The sequence below is a fragment of the Peromyscus californicus genome, unplaced genomic scaffold (assembly GCF_007827085.1).
Source record: "Peromyscus californicus insignis strain IS unplaced genomic scaffold, ASM782708v3 Scaffold_5__1_contigs__length_169319896, whole genome shotgun sequence".
Classification (NCBI taxonomy): Eukaryota; Metazoa; Chordata; class Mammalia; order Rodentia; family Cricetidae; genus Peromyscus; species Peromyscus californicus.
Genome location: NW_026294573.1, coordinates 42845211 through 42865222, shown reverse-complemented (window position 1 = coordinate 42865222; position 20012 = coordinate 42845211). Strand labels below are relative to the sequence as shown.

General features: G+C 39.9%; 1 protein-coding gene across 3 annotated transcripts in view; it reads right to left on the bottom strand.

Moving 5' to 3' along the window:
* Window positions 1-20012, bottom strand: part of Zfyve9 (zinc finger FYVE-type containing 9) — a 159883-nt gene that overhangs the window by 101860 nt on the left and 38011 nt on the right. For all 3 annotated transcript variants that reach the window (XM_052715755.1, XM_052715758.1, XM_052715757.1), the window contains exon 2: window positions 2699-2801. The gene's annotated coding sequence lies outside the window, so the exon portion shown is untranslated. The remainder of the gene's footprint in view (window positions 1-2698; window positions 2802-20012) is intronic.

The following is a 20012-nucleotide window of genomic DNA, read 5'->3' as shown; positions in this document are numbered from 1 at the left end:
TGTTAGTCTGATTATTTACTAGTCCTTTTATCCCCCACTTTCTCTAGTGTGCTTTATCCCTGCCATCTCTAGGAACTGTTTGAGGTCTCCAAGTCTTGGGATGATCCTGGTTTCATTATCAAAGAAACAGCTGTGGTTTCCTGAAGATGTGGGGTTTGGTGATCTTACTGCATACGTTAGAATTTATGTCAAGATTCTTGGCTTCCTTTCTTATAAAAATGCCCATTTTATGCAAAATAGGAGCTCACCAAATTCACACATATATTTCATAGAGGAATATAATTACTTTGGATTTTTTGTCTTTTTACCTCTAGAGTCTTTATTGACCAGAGCTTTAGAAATTCTGCAGAATTTCAGCATTGAGGTCCCACTTATAGCACCAACCTGATTGCTGCTTTTATGTCTCCTTCCTTGGCACTTTCTTTTTGTGCCACAGTGAACATGTAGAAATTTAGGCACCACATATTACTGGTCATCTACTAGGTACCAACTATTGTCATAGTCCCTAGGTTATTTGTCACTATATCCCTCTGACCTAAAGAAGCCTAAGGTCTCACCGGGGAGATAGACGAATGAGTTAACTTGAAACAGAAAATACTGATATATGCACCAGGTGCTATGAAGCCAAAGAAGAGATGGATCCAAGTCAGAGTAAGGAGAGAGTGTATTATTCAGGGTAGAGTATACTGCTATATAGAATATTTCAAATATATTTCCAAGGTTAAAACAAAGTTTGTTTGTTTTGAGACAGGGTTTCATGTCTCCCAGTCTGGCCTGAAACTCAAAATGTTGCCAAGGATGACTTTGAATTTCTGATCCTCCATCTCCTAAGTGCTGGAATGATGGGCATACACCACCATGCCTGGTTTTATGTAATGGTTGGGATTGAATTCAGGGATTCACACATCAAAGTCAAGCATTCTACCAATTGAGCTCTAAGTCTAAGCTCTTGGTAAATATAGTTTTATAACAATTAAGTTCAAATCTTCCACATCTGTAAGCAACTCAGTAGAATGCAGGTTCCTCCATCTTGTTCCTTGACCACAGATTAGGAAACTACTCTACAAGATGCTTGTCTTCAAGAAAAATATAGATCAACATCAGAAAATGATTTTAATCCCAGCACTCAGGAGGCAGAGGCAGGCAGATCTCCGTGAGTTCTACAGAGCAAGTTCCAGGATAGCCAGGCCATTACGCAGAAAATCCCTGTCTTGAAAAATGAAAAAAGTCGGCTGAGCTAAACAACGTGTTATCTTAGCTTGGACAAATAAACAGCTCAAGAATAGCATCTTCTTGGAGGTTTATACCAAAACAAGCACCGACCTAGGGTGTAGTTCTTTAACCTACTTCACCAGAATCAGGTGACAGCACATCTAGGCTGAGACAGCAATAAGGTGAAAGGTAAAAGTTGAATGGGCACAATCTATAAAGACAGCCCTGGAAGTAGCACACATTATCTCTGCTTACATTCCTTTTGTGAGCTTAGTCACAGCCACATTGAGCTACAAAAAGGATGCTAGACATTTGTATTTCAGCTGCAGCTCCTTCAGAGAAACAAGAATGGATTCTGGTGGATTTGGATATCCTTTGCCATAATGGTAGAAACTTCCTACAGAGGTGGTACCTGAAGGATAGGATCTTGCCATATGAAGTGCAGAAGGACAAGAAATAGCTTGCCAACTTCGGGTGCAGACATTCTGGGTCAAGAAAAATTATTACCATCCTCAACTGAAAAGAAAAAGCTCAATTTCATACTGAACATCCATGACTCTCCTCACAGTTCATGTGGAGAACACAACACTGTACTGAGACTGGCATGACCCATGTCGGAAGTCAGTCTCACCAGCAAGACCTCTTGCCGTCCTATACACCCTAAATAATTACAAGTAATTTGGGGAGAAAAAATCTACAACTGCCAGCTAGGAAAAGTCCAAGACTCTATAAGATTATAATACTCCCCTTTCTCCTGGAAATTACTGCTTTCACAACTAATTTAGAAAAATAAAATAATGCAATTACATCTACATTTCTGATTCTAAATTCTAAAATTTTCTAATTGAATTATGCTCTTGCATAACGACTAAGAAGTAGAAACAGATATGCCAATATTCTTTCCTAACACCATTGCTCAAAATCATGTTCTTTTTCATGCTAAAATTAGCTTTCTACGATCAAGGATAACAGTAAGGTGATTCTAAAAGGAAGGAGCCAGCACGAGCAGAGAGATCAGTGTTGTGACATACTTTAATAGTTATTAACCCCCTCCCCAAAAACCCAAACAGATCTGGAAAGACGGCTCCGCAGCTAAGAGTGCACACGGCCCTTGCAGAGGACTCCCAATCCTAGCACCCATGTCAGGTGACTCACAATGGCCTGCTCCAGAGAATCCAACACCCTTTTCTGGATTAAGCTTGTAATTCCAGTGCTTAGGAAAAAGAGGCAGGAGGATCACAAGTTTGATGTGAGTTTGAATTACACAGTGAATCCCAGACTAGCACAGGCTACACAGATTGTCTCTAATTAATTAATCAATCAATTGCTGTCTTACTGTTAAAGTCATTTGAAAAGTTGTACTGTTGATTTAGTAAGAGACATCAGTAATGAAGCAAACAGCGTATGTTCATCAACCTTGCAGCCACAGATGGAGCCCTTCTCTAGAGTTCAGTATCAGAGAGAAATGAGACAATGGTTTCCATACCTGTCCCCTCACGAACATGATAAAGAGCAACTTTCTCTGTGCTTGCTCATGATGCCTGCTGTGCCACTAGCCAGTCTTCTGAACCAGAAGGTCCTCCTTGATCCTACAGAAAAACCAGAGTGCTTATTACACTTGCTAAAACAATAAGCTCTAGTCTTCAACATATAAACCTACTATAGCCAGACAAATAAAAGTAGCAGGTCTATCAATTTTGGGGATGTAGGGATGTGGGGTGGCTTGGGAAAGAGGACTGGGGGGTGGGAGGAGGGCAGAGGGGAGGTCTGTGGATAGCATGTGGAGTGAGTAGAAAATTTCTTAATAAAGAAAAATGAAAAAAAAAAGTAGCAGGTCTCAACAATAAATAATAATTACATCTTCAGATTCAAAGACCTACTCGGCAGGGAAGGCAGCCACACACACACTTCATTGAAGAAGTCAGAAACGTAAGTGTCAGGGAAGAGTTAAGAACTCTGCATGCTCATTTCAGGAGATAATGGGTAACACAACAGCAAGCAGCTTCTCTCCAGTGACTTTAACTGCCGATTCATAAAGACACCATTTACTTTGTGTAACAACAGGCCCTCCAGAAATCCACAGTTAAGAAAACTGCTACCTCATAAGAATGTCCTCAAATACGATTTTCCCCACTGTGTACACACAGAATTTTTTTTTTTCCTCAAGACAAGGTCTCACTATGTAGTTCTCGATGTCCTGGTACTCACTATATAGACCACGTAGACCTTGAACTCAGAGATCCATCTGCCTCTTCCTCCTGAGTGCTGGGATTAAAGGTGTGTGCCAATAGTCTGACTTCACAAAGAATTAAACTGATTTAAAAGTTTCCTGCTGCGGAGGGCATCAGACCCCATTACAGATCCTCGTGAGCCACCATGTGAGTGCTAGGAGTTGAACTCAGGACCTCCTAGATGGTGCAGTAGTTAAGATCACCGGCTGCTCTTCCAGAGGATCCAGGTTCAATTCCCAGCATGTATGTGGCAACTCACACCTGTCTGTAACTCCAGTTCCAGGGCTTATGACACCCTCACACAGACATACATGCAGGCAAAACATCAATGAACATAAAATAAAAATATATTTAAAAAAAAGTTTCTCAGGAGGCAGAGCCAGGCGGATCTCCGTGAGTTCGAGGCCAGCCTGGACTACAGAACGAGATCCAGGACAGGCACCAAAAACTACAGAGAGAAACCTTGTCTCGAAAAAAACAAAAAATAAAAATAAATAGATAAATAGATAAAAGTTTCCTGCTGAAATTTTTATTGCCAAACAACTGTTTTCCCTCCAAATGGAGTGTATCTGTATCCCAGACATTCCTCAGTGCTTAAAAACAGTGGATCTGGGCTGGAGAGATGGCTCAGAGGTTAGGAGCACTGGCTGCTCTTCCAGAGGTCCTGAGTTCAATTCCCAGCAACCACATGGTAGCTTACAACCATCTATAATGAGATCTGGTGCCCTCTTCTGTCCTGTAGGGATACATGTAGGCAGAACACTGTGTAATAAATAAATTAAAAAAAAAAAAAAAAACAACAGTGGATCTATTAGTGCAATATACTGAACTTTATGGTTAAAGACAAAACTTCCTCAAATGTGACTTCCTTTCTCTAAAGAATATCACAATATCCATGAAGTTAAGAGTAGTCTAACTTACATGTCTCTATAACTTCTTAGAGATGTTGATTTTTAATTTTCTTAAAGATTTATTCTACCTTTAAATATGTATGTATGTGTGTATATGCACATGAGAGCTAGCATCACTGAAGCCAGAAGAAGGTAGATTCCCTGGTGCTGGAGTTTCAGGTGGTTGAACTTGGGTCCTCTGGGAAAGGCAGCAAGTACTCTTAACTGCTGAACTATCTCTCCAGACCTGTGAAATTTCTTAGGGGCCTAATTTAGCCTTGTACAAGATTGACAGGTAGAACTAATAAAAAACAAACTAAGAACATTATAATCATGGTATTTTCAGAACAGGTAAGATTTTTAGAGATTGTTTAGTAAATACCATATTTAAATAAAAAGATAAAGTAGGTGCCAGAAGAAATTTCCTGACATTATAGATGTTACATTTTCTAATATGAAAATTATGTGTTTAGAAAGAAAAGGTGCAAAAACTCCAGTTCTGGAGACCAAAGAGAATACAGAACGAGGACCACTGGTCAAGGGCTCTGCTGTCTTCAGGAAACTGATGCCAGTGGTGTAGATCAGTGGCAGGGCAGTTTGCCTTGCACTCATAAGGCCCTAGGTTTGACTACCTGCAGTGCGCACGCGCCACACACACACACACACACACACACACACACACACACACACACACACACACACACACGGAGGGGGGAGGGAGGGAAGCTTGTACATGCTCTTATACACTAAATGAGAAACAGACATGTATCTGCCAAGTAAAGGACTAAATAAAACACCAGGAATAATGAGGTAAACTAGTCAAAGGAATGATGCAAAAGCTACTGGCTAATTGAAGGTCTTTTTCTGTTTGTTTGTTTGTTTGTTTTTCAAGACAGGGTTTCTCTGAGCAGCCCTGGCTGTCCTGGAACTTGCTCTGCATATCAAGGCTGGCCTTGAACTCACAGAAATCGGTCTGTCTCTGCCTCCCAGATGCTGGGATTAAAGGCATGAGCCACCACACTGGGATTGAAGATTTTCTTAAATAAAATTAATTCTATAAATTTACTGTCAGATCCTATGTGCATATCTAAGTTTGGTTTAGTACATTTTAATGCATGAGGCAAGCACAGTTATGTAATGGTTAATTTTATGTGTTTGTAATGGCTATTTGACTGGGATACATGATGCTCAGACTACTACTTCTGGGTATGTCTGAGGGTGTTTTAGGACAAGATTAACATTTGAGTTGGTAGATTAAGTAAAGCAGACCACCCTCTCACATAACTAGGTCTCCTCTAAGCCACTGAGGACCTGAATGTGGAGAAATTAAATAGTGAAGGACAGGAGGATTCTTTGTGTGTGTCTAACTTGCCTTGCTGTCTTCTCCTGCCCTTGAACTAGGACTTTCACAATTATTACCCAGTTCCAGAACTATATTACTACCAGCTTTCCTGTGTTTCCAGACTGCAGACATCACACAACGGAGCTTCTAAGTTTCCAGAATCATATAAACAATTCCTTATTTATATATACATACATATCTTTTTTTTTAATTTTTAATTGAGTCTTACTACATAGACCAGGCTGGCCTCAAACTTAGTATGTGGCCCAGGGTAGTCTTGAACTCACAATCCCTTAACGATGGGGATACATTTGGAGAAGTGTGTTCCTAGATGATTTTATTGTGTGAACACCATAGAGTTCTTAAACTAGTATGGCTTGGCTTACTTGTATGATATTTTGTTTGTGTTCTGACAAATAAAGCTTGCCTGGAGATCAGAGGGCAGAGCTAGCCACTAGTTAACCATAGAGGCCAGGCCGTGGTGGCACACACCTTTAATCCCAGCACTTGGGAGGAGGAAGCAGGAAGATCAGGAGTTCAAGGCCACCTTGGGCTACATGAGATTGAAGCAGTCTAAAAGAGAAACAGAGCCAGGCAGTGGCAGTGCACGCCTTTAATCCTAGCACTAGCAAAGTGGAGACAGGAACGTAAGGCAGATGAGACAGGATCTCACGCCCATTTGGTCTGAGGATTTGTAGAGGTAGGAAGCAACTGACAGCTGCTCCCAGTTCTCTAATCTTTCAGGTTCTTACCCCAATATTTGACTCTCAATTTTTTTTATTGATAAAGACTAATTAGGGTCACGCTTCATTGACTCATATTTACCTGGCTCAACTCTCTCAACTCAATCTGAGTTGTTCCTTATTTTCCACTATCTGTAGTACAAAATCAATTTATGCTTACATTCTGTATTTCTCTACTAGTGGCAATACTTACCAAATGAGTTAACACTGTTCATATATGGCTCTCTCTCTCCCACTGGACAGTAAACAAGCCCTGTGTAAATAAGTCCTGTGCTGGACAGTAGTGCATGTACCTTTAATCCCAGAACTTGGGAAGCAGAAGCAGGGAGATCTCTGTAAATTACATGCCAGTTTGGCCTACATTGTGAGTTCTAGGCCAGCCAGAGCTACACAGTGAGACCCTGTCTCAAAAAAACAAAAAAACAAACAAACAAACAAAACCAAGTAAACAAAAAAAAAAGAGCAAGCCCTATGATGTCTTCACTCTTTGTAACCCAGGGTATGACACACAGTGCTTAGCAAATGTCTTATGAATAATCAAATTCAGTAAAATAAAAGAATGTGTGTGTGTGTGTGTGTGTGTGTGTGTGTGTGTGTGTGTGTGCTTTTAAAATCAGGACAGGGGAAGAGATGTTTCCTACTAGAAACCAACAGTTTTCTTGATTTCATTTGCAGCTAAGAGGACTATTTATTTTTAAAAAGAAGGTCCCACCATGCAGCTCTGAATGCTTAGAACTCACAGAGATTCCCCTGCCTCTGCTCCTCAGGTACAAGAATTAAAGGCCTGCACCACCACACCTAGCTAAGAAGACAAATTTGAAGGCCTCGTTTTGAATAAAAATTTTAAAGTATTAAAAACACACACACACACACACACACACACACACACACACACACACACACACACACACACACACAAATAGGGAATCTCTTGACAGCTGATGTTTAGGTGACTTAAAAATTTTAAAAGCCTCTATAGTCTTAATTTTTCTTAACTTATATAAAAATGGAAAGGGGAATTGAGGTTACTTGAATTTCAATTGATAAAATTTCAAGCTACTTATATTTTTACTTTGAAACCTGAAAAGCAATGGGAATAGGACAGGCAAGGGTTTTTAAAAGATTATCTCTCCCTGGGATGTATAAAGCAAGACTAAAATTTCAAATGCAATATGGGAGAGACTTAAAGAGTCATTTAAAATTAAGAACCAAAATCAATTTTATAAACAAACCTAGACAGGAAGATGACAGGAATAAAGATGATGTTCAATATATAACTGAACGTCTGATGTGGAGACCTTTATAACAGAAGAGAACTTGCAAAACTCTGGCTGGCCAGGCAGGTGGTGGTGGTGCATGCCTCTAATCAGAGGCAGGCAGAGCTCTGTGAGTTTGAGGCCAGCCTGGTCTACAGAGATAGTTTCAGGACACCCAGAGCTACACAGAGAGACCCTGTAACAAAACAAAACAAACTAACAAACAAACACAAACAACTCCATCAAAATCCTGGCTATAAATCTGAAAACAATAGAAAATGAGGAGAATAAAACAAAATATTCTTAGTTCAGTATGTTTCCTGTCTTGGTTTTGATGAATAAAATTCACATAGAACAAATTTAGTATCTTCCCAGCAGCTAAACTTCTAATATTCCATCAGGAAGTCTGACAAGGCATTCAAACACTGGCCAAGTCTTCTTTCTTACAACCTTACCCAAGTCTGGGAGCTCAGGTAGGTGTGGCAAATCAAACTTCCCAAATGCTGCTACAGAATCAAACCAGTCCACACAATCTTCTCTTCTCTCTCCTGCTTTTTCCCCCACCCCCTCCTGTGTGTGTGTGTGTGTGTGTGTGTGTGTGTGTGTGTGTGTGTGTGTGTGTGTGTGTGTGTGTTTTCAATCAGTGCTGCTATGTTGCCTAAGCTGGTCTAGAACTTGTTATGTAGCCCACCATTGGCCACGAAGCTTGTCTCTCAATTACAGGTGTGTGACCATATGATTTTTTGTCTGTTTGTTTTGTTTTGTTTTTCAAGACAGGGTTTCTCAGTGTGGTTTTGGTGCCTGTCCTGGATCTCGCTCTGTAGACCAGGCTAGTCTCAAACTCACAGAGATCCGCCTGGCTCTGCCTCCAAGTCGTATACCACCACCGCCTGACCCATATGATTCTTAATGTGACTGCGGCAGTCTTCCAAGAGATCTGAAATCTGTCTCCTTCCTCTACACCTGGGTAGACCTTTGTGACTACCTCAACTAATAGAGCTTAATGTAGGGAAACTATGTAACTTTCAAGGCCAAGTCCTCAAAGGTGAGATAGCTTCTGCTTGGTCTCTTGGGGACACTCTTATAATACAGTTATCATGTCAGGGAAACCACAAGAGATGACCACACTTAGCTGATCTGGCCCATGAGACTTCACACATGTGAATGGCAAGGCTAAAGATGACTCTAGCTTTAGTCATTGCCTAGCTACAACTTCATGAAGAACCATGAAGGTTCTTAAGAACCACTTGGCTGAACCCAATCAATTGCTAGAAATGTAAGAGATAATAATGAGCTGGGCGGTGGTGGCGCACGTCTTTAATCCCAGCACTTGGGAGGCAGAGGCAGGCGGATCTCTGTGAGTTCAAGGCCAGCCTGGTCTCCAAAGTGAGTTCCAGGAAAGGTGCAAAGCTACACAGAGAAACCCTGTCTCGAAAAACAAAAAAAAGATAATAATGAAATCGCTACTTTTAGTTCTGGTGTAATTCATTATATAGGAATAGATTAATAGAATTTCAGGTTAATATTTTGATATTCTTCAAACATAAACATTTCAAAGTAGAAGCCTCAAGAGAGACAGGCATTAATGAAGTCTAAGTGGCTGCAGTCTTTCCTTTATTAAACTATTTTGCTCTAACTCCCAATCTGTGTGACTCAATAAAACAAACCTGGAAAAAGCAAGGTATGGCAGCTCGTGCTACAGCTCTAGCACTCTGGAAGATTGTCACAAGTTTGAGGTCAGCCTAGGCTTCCTAGTGCCAGTCCAGCCTGAGATACAACGTGATCCCTCATCTCAGTCATTACAGTAACAAGCAGCAGCTAGGGCCTCCAAGGGTCCAGTTTGGTAGGAAAAGTAACATTATTCAAGCACGCAAAAGCCAAATGGGAGAAGAGGAAAACAAAAACAGAAAAACCTCTGGGAAACACTTTTTAAAGTCTCATTTACCTTTCAGTGTTTTCTTTTTCCAGGCACTGTTTTAATATTTTTTACAGACTAACACTCAGAACTTGCCTAGCTAACTTGGAGCTCCTTAATGGTGTGTGCACCATCACTGTGCCTCACCAACCCAGAAACTTGAACCCATTCCAGCTGTTCCTCTTCCTCTCCATTCTTCCCAACTCCCAGTCTTATCAGTCATTTTTAAGTCTTTCCAATCCAGTCACTTTACTCCATTTCCTCGGCCATCTCCCATACTGCCATCATCTTTCATTTGTCCAGAAATGCAAGATTCAAACTAGTTTCCTTGCATTCTATTTGGTATCTTTCTAGACTATTCCCTACACATATCAAATTTTATCATTTTCAATTTTTTAAAAAAATGTGTTACCCTATTATTTGTGTGGGGGGAGATGTGCACCAGAGGACAGCTTGCAGGAATAAGTTCTCTCCTTCCACCATATGGGTTCTGGGGATCAAACTTAGGTTGTCAGACGAGGCAGCAAGCTCCTTTACCAGCTGAGCCATCTCATGGGCCCTTCGTTTTCATTCTTAACAACATTCAATAGCCTCCTCTAGCCTATAAAACAGGCCATACTTCCATAGTTGGCAGTACTCTTTGATTGGGCACCTTTTCTCTAGTCTCAAATTCTTAGTCTATGAGCTAGTCATCTTGATCAGTGTGAACAATCAGTTGTCTATCTTGTCTATCTCCAATACCCAGAACAGAGCTTTCTATCAATATATGCTACATGGATAGGCCTTGAAAATATTATGCTAAATCTAGCGTGTGCATGTGTGTGTGTGTGTGTGTGTGTGTGTGTGTGTGTGTGTGTGTGTGTGTGTGTAGCCATAGATGACCTTGAACTCCTCATCTTCCTGGCTCCACCTCCCAAGTGCTGGGATTACAGGGATGCACTATCACATATGATTTATACAGTGCTAGGAATCAAACCGACTGGTGCATGCCTTTAATCCCAGCAACTGGAGAGCTGAGACAAAAGGATCATGAGTTTGAGTCTAGTACAGACCAGAGAGCAAGACACTACCTCAAAAAATTATAATAATAAAAGAAAACATTGTACATGGGAAAATATCCAGTAACAAGTGTGTGTTTGGTTACATCAGTCCATGTGGGCAAATGCACAAAAACAAAAAGTAGGACATGTTTGCCAGGTGCTGGGGAGAGGGGATGCCCTGGCTGTCCTGGAACTCCTCTGAAGAACATGCTGGCCCCAAACCCAGAGATCCACCTGCCTGCCTCCTGAGTGCTGGAACTAAAGGTGTGTGCCACCACTGCCTGGCCAGGAAAGTAATTATTATTAGCTACAGAGTTCCTTTCTGGGGTGATGAAAGTATTCTGGGATTAATTTAGACAATATGATGGTTGAACAATACTGAATATATTGAAAATATAAAGTATACACAGAATGTACCTTTAAAAGTAGTTAATTTTATGTTGTGTAAATTATAACTAAGTAACCAATCATATTTTTTAATAACAATTCACATTACCATTTAGGCCTAGGTCTGGGATAGGTGCCTATCTTTTGTCCTGTGATTTTACAATGATTACAACATTTATCAACCTGGTCATGATTTCTACTTAACCATTTGTCTTCCTTTCCAGCTTCCTAACGTTTTCCAGGATAGGAATTGCCCTTCTCGTTTTATGATTGTGGCACATGACACCATTTATGGCGTAGAATACAGACTCACTACCTATCTGTGAAACAAACTGAAAGATTTACTTTCAAAGTACTTTCATCTAGGAAATTTCTGATACAAAAGATCTCAAGAGTTGTACAATGACTACTAAAATTTCAATGCACTTACAATCCAAAGCCTAGTGAGTGCCAACGTAAAGTAACGGTTTGCACAATGAAGCTTGCATCATATTTAATCAAGGTATTGCACTTTCTACCTAAATCACTCATCTCTGAAAAATTTGTATTAGTTGGACTACTTTGAAAAACCAGAAAGTATGATTCAAGAATATGAATACAGTAATCTATATCTGGTAAGAGCAGGACTGGAATTTTTAACCAACCATCACTAACATATATAAGCTGGATGCTTAAGCTGTGCTGTGAAAACCTGGCCAATTCAGGCTTTAATCATGCTCTAGTATTTTACAGTTGGAGTTACTTCACCAAATCACTGAACTTCGAGCTTTAGTTTCTTTGCACTATGGTAACTAGAGTTTGTAGTATATTCTTAACAATGAAGAACTTTACTTGGCAAAAGGAACTTTAAATGCAGTGCCTTGCAAAGACTTTATACATGATGCTCAATAGGTGTTAGCTATTATTTAGCAAATTACTATTTAGCAAAAAGTAATTTATGGGGGGCGGGAGAGGGGAGGACAGGGGAATCCGTGGCTGATGTGTAAAATTAAATTAAATTATAAAATAAAAAAAGGAAAAAAGTAATTTATGTGAAATATTTAAAACAGAAAGAGTATGATTTGAACCATGAAACCAACCAATAGATTGGTTGTTCATACAATCAATAATCCATTAGAATTCTTAGTCTTAAATTCAAGCCAGAACAATATAACAGAAAAAACAAAAAGGTAACCTTATTATTCAATTTTCTGAAAAGGCTGAATTTAAATGACACCTTTTTGGATATCAACACTTTCAATTACAGTACCAGGGAACAATTGAGATCTCTGAGAAGAGCTTTATCCTGTAGATCAAGATCAAAATACATGGAGGAGAATCTGGAAAGCTGACATTATTGCTGCCCACAGTCTCACAGGGCTCCAATTTCTAGGCTATCAATCTGGCACCATTCACAACCATCAGATTTTCAGTCAAGAGCCACAAAGAACAAGGTGATTGCTTTCAACTAGCACACACTAAGCAAAAGACAGAACAGCCTAACAAACACTGTTAAATAAATTAACATACATATAACACAGAGTCAGAAATCATTGAGACATATAACATCCTTGGGATGGTTAATTTTATATGGAAATTTGGCTAAGCCAATGGATGCCTATGCATCTGATTAAAGACTGTTTCTTGTTGTGTCTGTGAGAATGCTTTCAAAAAATTAACATTTCCATTGGGCTGAAATAAACCACCTTGCCCTCCATACAATATATATACACACATGTACATCATGAGATTTTTAGTAAGCCCTTGGCTCACAAATTATGAAGTTCTATGTCCACAATCTACTGACAGACCTACCCTCTTTACTGGCTCTGTTTCTCTAGAGAATCCTAGGACAAAGTTGTACACAGATTAATTGTTCATAACTGAACAATAATTATCAGCGAGTGCATTAGCTCAATTCCATACCTTGAATTTTTAGATAGTATCCTATCTAAATTGCCTATCTCTGCCCCATATGTACATTCTCCCCACACCCCGCTGACCCACACAGGGTCTTGCAAATGCTAAGCAACTACTCCAGTCTAGACATTTTTATTCTCAGATAAACGTCATGTTCAAATAAAGTCCATCCATCTAACCTATTAGCATGGTGTGAGCTCCTGGTCTAACACGAATTATAGAGATTCTCCATTAACTCTCTACCCTAATGTGGAAGATACAGCTAGAATTGGCAACTCTGATATCTATGAGATAGCAGCATCCTTATACAAATTCCATGCCCCCCCTTTCTCATTAGTTCCAGTAGATTGCCTTAAATTCCAAAAAGTCTTAAATATTTTAATAGTATAATTAAAATGGAACATCAAAACCATAATTTCAACTTTAACAGTACACTTAAAAATTTAAGATGTCACTGACTCTGATGTTCTATGACCTTAAGAAGATAGTGAGGCCAGGCGGTAGTGGCACACTACCTAGCACTTGGGAAGCAGAGCCAGGCAGATCTTTGTGAGTTCGAGGCCAGCCTGGTCTACAGAGCGAGATCCGGGAAAGGCGCAAAGCTACACAGAGAAACCCTGTCTTGAAAAACCAAAAAAAAAAAAAAAAAAAAAAAGGAAGAAGAAAAAGCAGCTAAACATCATATAAGCTGGACCTACAGCAGTCCTAACAGCAGATTAGAATGCTAATCAGACTGAAAATTCAACAACTTTTCTTAGATCCATAAAAGAAGTGAGATCACAAGCAAAATGACTGCTCCCAAATGGAGAAAGTCAGGTGAATATAGAAAATCACAAATTACAAGAGCAGAAACTCATAAGCAGAAAACTTTGCAAGAGGTAACTACTGGGGCAGGAAAATCTGGGCTGTAATTGATGAATTGTTAAAGGCTTAGTGTGAATATCTCTGAAGAGTCAAAAACTCCACGTCAAAGGAGAGAGCCACACTCTTAAGAGTTTTAGCTCTAAGAGCTCAAACTGTAATAGTTACAGTCAGTATCATAAAAAAGTCCCATAGTGCTTCTGGCAGGGAAGGGATAAAAGAACTATTTTGAAACAAGCCAGTTCTTAACAAGGTCTGTCCCTGGGAGAAATTCTTTTACTAAAACACAGCCTGCTAGAATTGTATCAGAGCCTAACTGACCTGAGAAAAAGCAAATACCATTTTACCCATTTTGTCCCCTGGAAACAGAGGAAAAATATTAACTAGCGCTTGTGAGGTTAACAGGTCAGAAGAATAGGCATGTTCAAAGACTGTGACTTAATCACAGGACTACAGAATGTTTCCCTTTCCTACCCCAACTTCATCGTATTACTAAAGGTCTATTTTTAGTTGTTTCTTTACTTAGTACACCATGTCCTGCTACCAAGAAGATTACAAGGCATACTGAAAGGCAAAAACAAAACCAAACACAATTTAAAGAGATAGAGCAAGCACAGAAACCAGACTAAATGTGACAGAAATACTGGAATTTTCAAACCAGGAATATAAAACAACTATGATTAATATAAGACCTATGATGGGCAAAACAAAGTGTAAGAGAGCAGACAGGCCAGGCAAGAAAAGAGAGGGAAATTCAGAAAACTGTGCTAGAAGGGTGACTCAGTCAGTCAAGTGCTCGTCATTCAAGTATGAGGACCTGAGTTCAATTCCCAGAAGCCACGTGGAAAAGCAAGGTGTGGTGGCACACACTTGTAATTCCAGTGCTTGGAAGGCAGAGACAGGCAGATGAAGCTTGCCAGCGAGTCAGACTAGCCTACTTTGTGGATTCCAGACCAGTGAGACACACTCCCTCAAAAGACAAGGTGGGGGCTAGAGAGATGGCAATTAAGGACACTGGCTGCCTTTCCAGAGGTAATGAATTCAATTCCCACCACTCACATGGCAGCTCACAACTGTCTATTACTGGACCCAATGCCCTCTTTCTGGTATGCAGACATACATTCAGACAAAGCATCCATATACATATAATACATAAATAAATCTTAAAACAAAACAAACAAAAACCAAACAGGGCTTGTGGTGCACATGCCTTTGATCCCAGAACTCGGGAGACAGAGGCAGGTGGATCTCTGTGAGTTCAAGGCCAGTCTGGGCTACAGAGTGGGTTCCAGGACAGCCAGGGCTACACAGTGAGATGCTGTCTCAAAAACAAACAAACAAGGTGGCTGGCACCTGAGGAGTGACACTCAAGGTTGACCTCTGGCTTCCATATGCATACATACATGTGTGCACCCACATGCATGTGCACATGCACGTATGAACACGGACACCCAGCCCAAAAGAACCCCCTGAAACTGAAGAAAGAACCAAAAGGCCACACTCAGTGGGGACCCGTATTAGTTTACCACCTAACCCTCATCAGAGCAGCCTTTTCTTTCAGTAGATGGTGATTAGCACGGAGACACACAACTGGACAACGTGCAGAGAGCAAAAGACTTTGGAACACTCAGTCCTAGAGGGGACGTTCTTATCACCCCTCCCCCAAGGCCCAGGAGTCTACCCAGAAGAGGACTTGGAAAGAATGTGAGCCAGAGGTGGTGGATGACCCCAAGGAAACAGTGTTCTCCAGACACACCAGGGACGATACACATGAACTCAGAGACTGCGACAGCACGTACAAGGCCTGCACGGGTTCAACCCAGACAAAATCCCAGCATGCAGAAGACGAAGTGGGCACCAAGCCCTCCTCCTAACCAAGAAGCTATCTGCAACTGATACCTGCTGGAAGAGGGGAAGTCAGTGTTCTTCAATGAAGTGACACTGGTCACATACCACACTCTAGGACAGGACTCACGCTCAAGAGTAGTTACCAGTACAAAATGGACTCCATGTGGTTTCTGTGGGGGGGGAGGGGACTGTTTTTGGTTTGTTTGTTTTTTAAGAGAGAGAAAGAACAAAGTTGGGTTAGTAGGGAGGTGGGGAGAATCACGGCAGAGTTGGTGAAGGGGAAAGAATATAATCAAAATATATTATATGAAAAATGTTAAAAGTAAAATAAAATAAAAAACAAAAGAAATGCTAGAACTCATAGATACTGTATCAGAAATAAAACTGTCTTTGATGGACATATTAAGAGAAGACATGGCTGAGCGAAGACTCTCCTAAACAAGAATTTCTTAGCAGAAACCTGAAAAAAAAAAACACGAAAGAATTAAAACACTAGAAGTAATTACTAAAAAGGAGAGTATTTGCTTTATAATGACAGACTTCCTTCTAATTAATGTCAGATATTAAGTCCACAAGTCCAGGAAGTTCAGAGAACACCAAGCCAGATAAATGAGGAGCAATAATAGCAGCAGCACTGTGTGTGAAGGTGTGTGTGTGTGAGACTGTGTGTGTGTGAATGTGTGTGACTGTGTGTGTGTGACTGTGTGTGTGTGACTGTGTGTGTGACTTTGTGTGTGACTGTGTGTGTGATTGTGTGTGTGATTGTGTGTGTGACTGTGTTATACATACCATATTCAAACTACAGAAATTCAAAGATAAAGAAAAAATACAGGTCAGGCATGGTATTGCTGAGAGGCAGAGGTGTAAGGATCACGAGTTCAAGGCAAATCTGAAGGACATTGTAAGTTTGAGACAGCCTGGGCTTCAAGACTCTGAAAACAAAGAGCAGGTGAGATGGCTCAGCAGGTGAGAACCCTGAATCCTTGGAGCCCATAACTGAAGCAGAAAACCAACCTCTGAGAATTGTCCAGTCCTCCACATGTGCATCACGCGTGTGTGCATGCCCTGAACTCACAAATACATCGTAGGCACACATACAAACAGTAATAAAGAAAGTTTAAAACCAAAAAAGAAAAAAATACAAAAAGCCACAGAGAAGGGGAGGAAACATCTTACAGAAAGCAAAGGTAAGTATTATATCCGACTTTTCCTGAAAAATCATACAAATGAGAAAGAGGGATAGAATTTTTAGAGTGCTGATTGTAAGACTTAGCCAACATAGAAATCTGTACTCTCCAAGTTTATCCATTACAAGTGACGGAAGTAACATGAATAATCAAATTTGGTTGTATAAATCCACCAATCCAAAGTCAGCAGTTGGGTGAGGGATGACTCAGTGGGTAGAGGCACATGCACACAGATCTGACAACCCAAATTCAACCCCTGGATTGTGAGAGAACTGAATCCTCAGAGCTGTCCTCTGACCTCTGAAGTACATAGTAAGTTTGAGATCATGCGTGCCATAGCATGCACACATACTTGTATACAAAACACAATTACATTTTTAAAAGGTTTCCAGGCCAGGCTTGATGGCACACACTTTTATTCCCAGCACTCAGGAGGCAGAGGCAGGCAGATTTCTGTGAGTTCAAGGCCAGCCTGGCTAGGGCTACACAGAGAAACCCTGTCTTGAAAAAAATCAAAATAAATAAATAAAATAAAAAATAAAAGGTCTTCAGCCAGGCTAATTAAGAAGGAAAAGAAGATACAAATTTCTAAGACCAGAAATGAAAGAAGGGACACCACTATAGATAGAAAATAAAAGCATAAAAATGAATACTATAACAACCCTATGTCCACAAACTTGATAACCTAAACGAAAAGGGTCACATGTCAGTGTTCTATAGCAAAGCATCTGAGATAATCAATTTATAAGGAAGAAAGATTTACTGAGATACTTCAGCACAGTTGCTTGACCCCATCCCTTCAACACTGCGGTGATGCAGGTTACCATGGTAGGGGCAAGCTGGTGAAAAAAGCTGCCCATCTCTGGGCCGCAAAGCAAAGAGATAGAAGGGGCTGGGGCAGCAGTATGCCCTCCAAGGGCATACCCTTAATGACCTAAACCCCTTTATTAGGCTACAGCTGCTAATGCTTCTATCACTTCCCATTAGCTCCCATCAGCTAGGAACCACGTTTTCAAACATTAAATTTTAAGAAAATTTAAGTCCAAAACATAATAGGTCAATTCTTTGAAAGTCAGAATCTGCCAAACTCACACAAGAATAGATAATCTGAAAAGGCCTTTATCTAGAAAAGACCTTAGATCAATAGTTAATAGTCTTTCAAAACAGAAAACACCAGATTCAATAGCAAATTCTACTAAACATTTAGGGATGAAATTATACTGATTTGCTCCAATGTTTTTTTCCAAAAGTAAATACAACAAGAATATTTTCTAATTCATTCTATGAGGTCAACTAGTATTACCCTAACCCCAAAACTAAAGACATTGTAAGAAAAGAAAACTAGTTCAGTGTCTCTCATCAACATAAATGGAAAAAAGCTGGGCAAAAATATTAGCAAAACAAATCTAACATGGTATAATAATTATACACAATAACCAAGAGAAATTTATCACTAGTGTGGAAAACTGGTTCAGTGAATTTAAAAACTGATCCATGTAATACATCATATCAGCAGGCTAAAGAAGAAAAATCACAGTCATACCAATGGATACAGGAAAATCTTTTTTCAAAATCCAACAGCCATTCATGATAAAAATTCAGAAACTGCCAGGCATGGGGAACATGCCTTTAATTCCAACACTCAGGAGGCAGATCTCTCTGAGTCTCAGGCCAGCCTGGTCTATAAAGCAAGAACCAGGACAGCCAGGACTATTGCACAGAGAAACCCTGTCTCAAAAAAACAAAAAACAAAATAAATCAGAAAACTAGGAAAGGAATACAAGGAAGGAAGGAAGGAAGGAAAGGATTGCCCTCAATTTGATAAACAATATCTACAAAAATAAAAACAACATCACACTTAACTGATGATGGAAATTCAAAACTGTACTACTAATACCAGGAACAAGATAACAATATTTCATCATATGGAAAGTTCTAGCTAATGTAACATAAGAGGAAAAGGAAATAAAAGGTATAAAGATTGAGAAGAAGGAATACTGTCTTTGTTCACGTACATCATGATCTAGGTAAAAGCCCAAAGGATTAGAAATATTCCAGAAACTACTAAGTAATTATAACAAGGTAAGTTACAAGGTAATTGCACAAAAATTGCTCCCTATATACTAAAAAGAAACAAGCAGAATTTAAATTCAAAACACATTATCATTTATAAAAGCATTAAAAGAAAACTACAAAACTCCAAGAAACAAAATAAAAGAACTAAATAAATGGAGAGAGACATTTCATGTTCATGGACAGAAAGACTTTGTATTGTCAGTTAACAGTTCTTCACAAATCAATATAAAGTCAATGTAAATTTTGAAACTATTAAACTACTAGAACATAATGCAGGTGAAAAACTGAGATGGCCTTAGATTTGTCAGTGCCTTTTTAGATAGGACATCAAAATCATAACTATGAAAGAACTGGTAATCTGGACTTGATTAAAACTAAAATTTTCTTAGCTGAGTACAGTGGTGCATATGTAAGATCGCAGCTGCTTTGGAAATTGAGCAGGAGGACCACTTGAGCCAGGGATTTTAAGTTCAGCCTGGACAACAAAGCGATACTCTCAAAAAGAATCATTTTTCCCTGAGAGGGACAAATGATTGAGCAGGGGGATTATGGTTAGCCAATGTTCACTCAAACAGAGTACAGGTCGAAGTAATAATAAACCCTAGTAAGTTCCACAGACCATGATGGACCCATGGTTCATGTTGTAGCCCACTAGGTTTCCTAGTGGCCGTACCCAGCAGGACTGCATAAGAGGTTGACTGGACCACAGGCTTTAGTATCAGGTGCTTGTAAGGGTCTGCACTTGACTATAACTAGCAAGGGGGAGGTCTTTTGCTCCACCCCTTGTTATAAACAGCTTTGGAATAAAGTTCTGGGCCAGTGGATAAGGATCCAGGCCCACTTGAGTCTATCCTGTGTTTTCTCTCCCCTCTTTATTTCTAACTAAGTCTCTTATCCCTCATTCCTCAAGAGTCCCTGGGGTAAATAAATGTGGGGACAGGTTCACAACAACCTAATACATTTATAAGTACCTAGAAAAGAAAAGCTTCAAATATAAAGTAGTGACAAGACAATATAATACTAATTAAAGCTGGAGAGCTGGCCTAGTAGATAGAGCATTAAGAACCCGTTTGCACTCCCAGAAATCATGTAAAACGAAATGATGCAATAGTGTGCACATGTAAT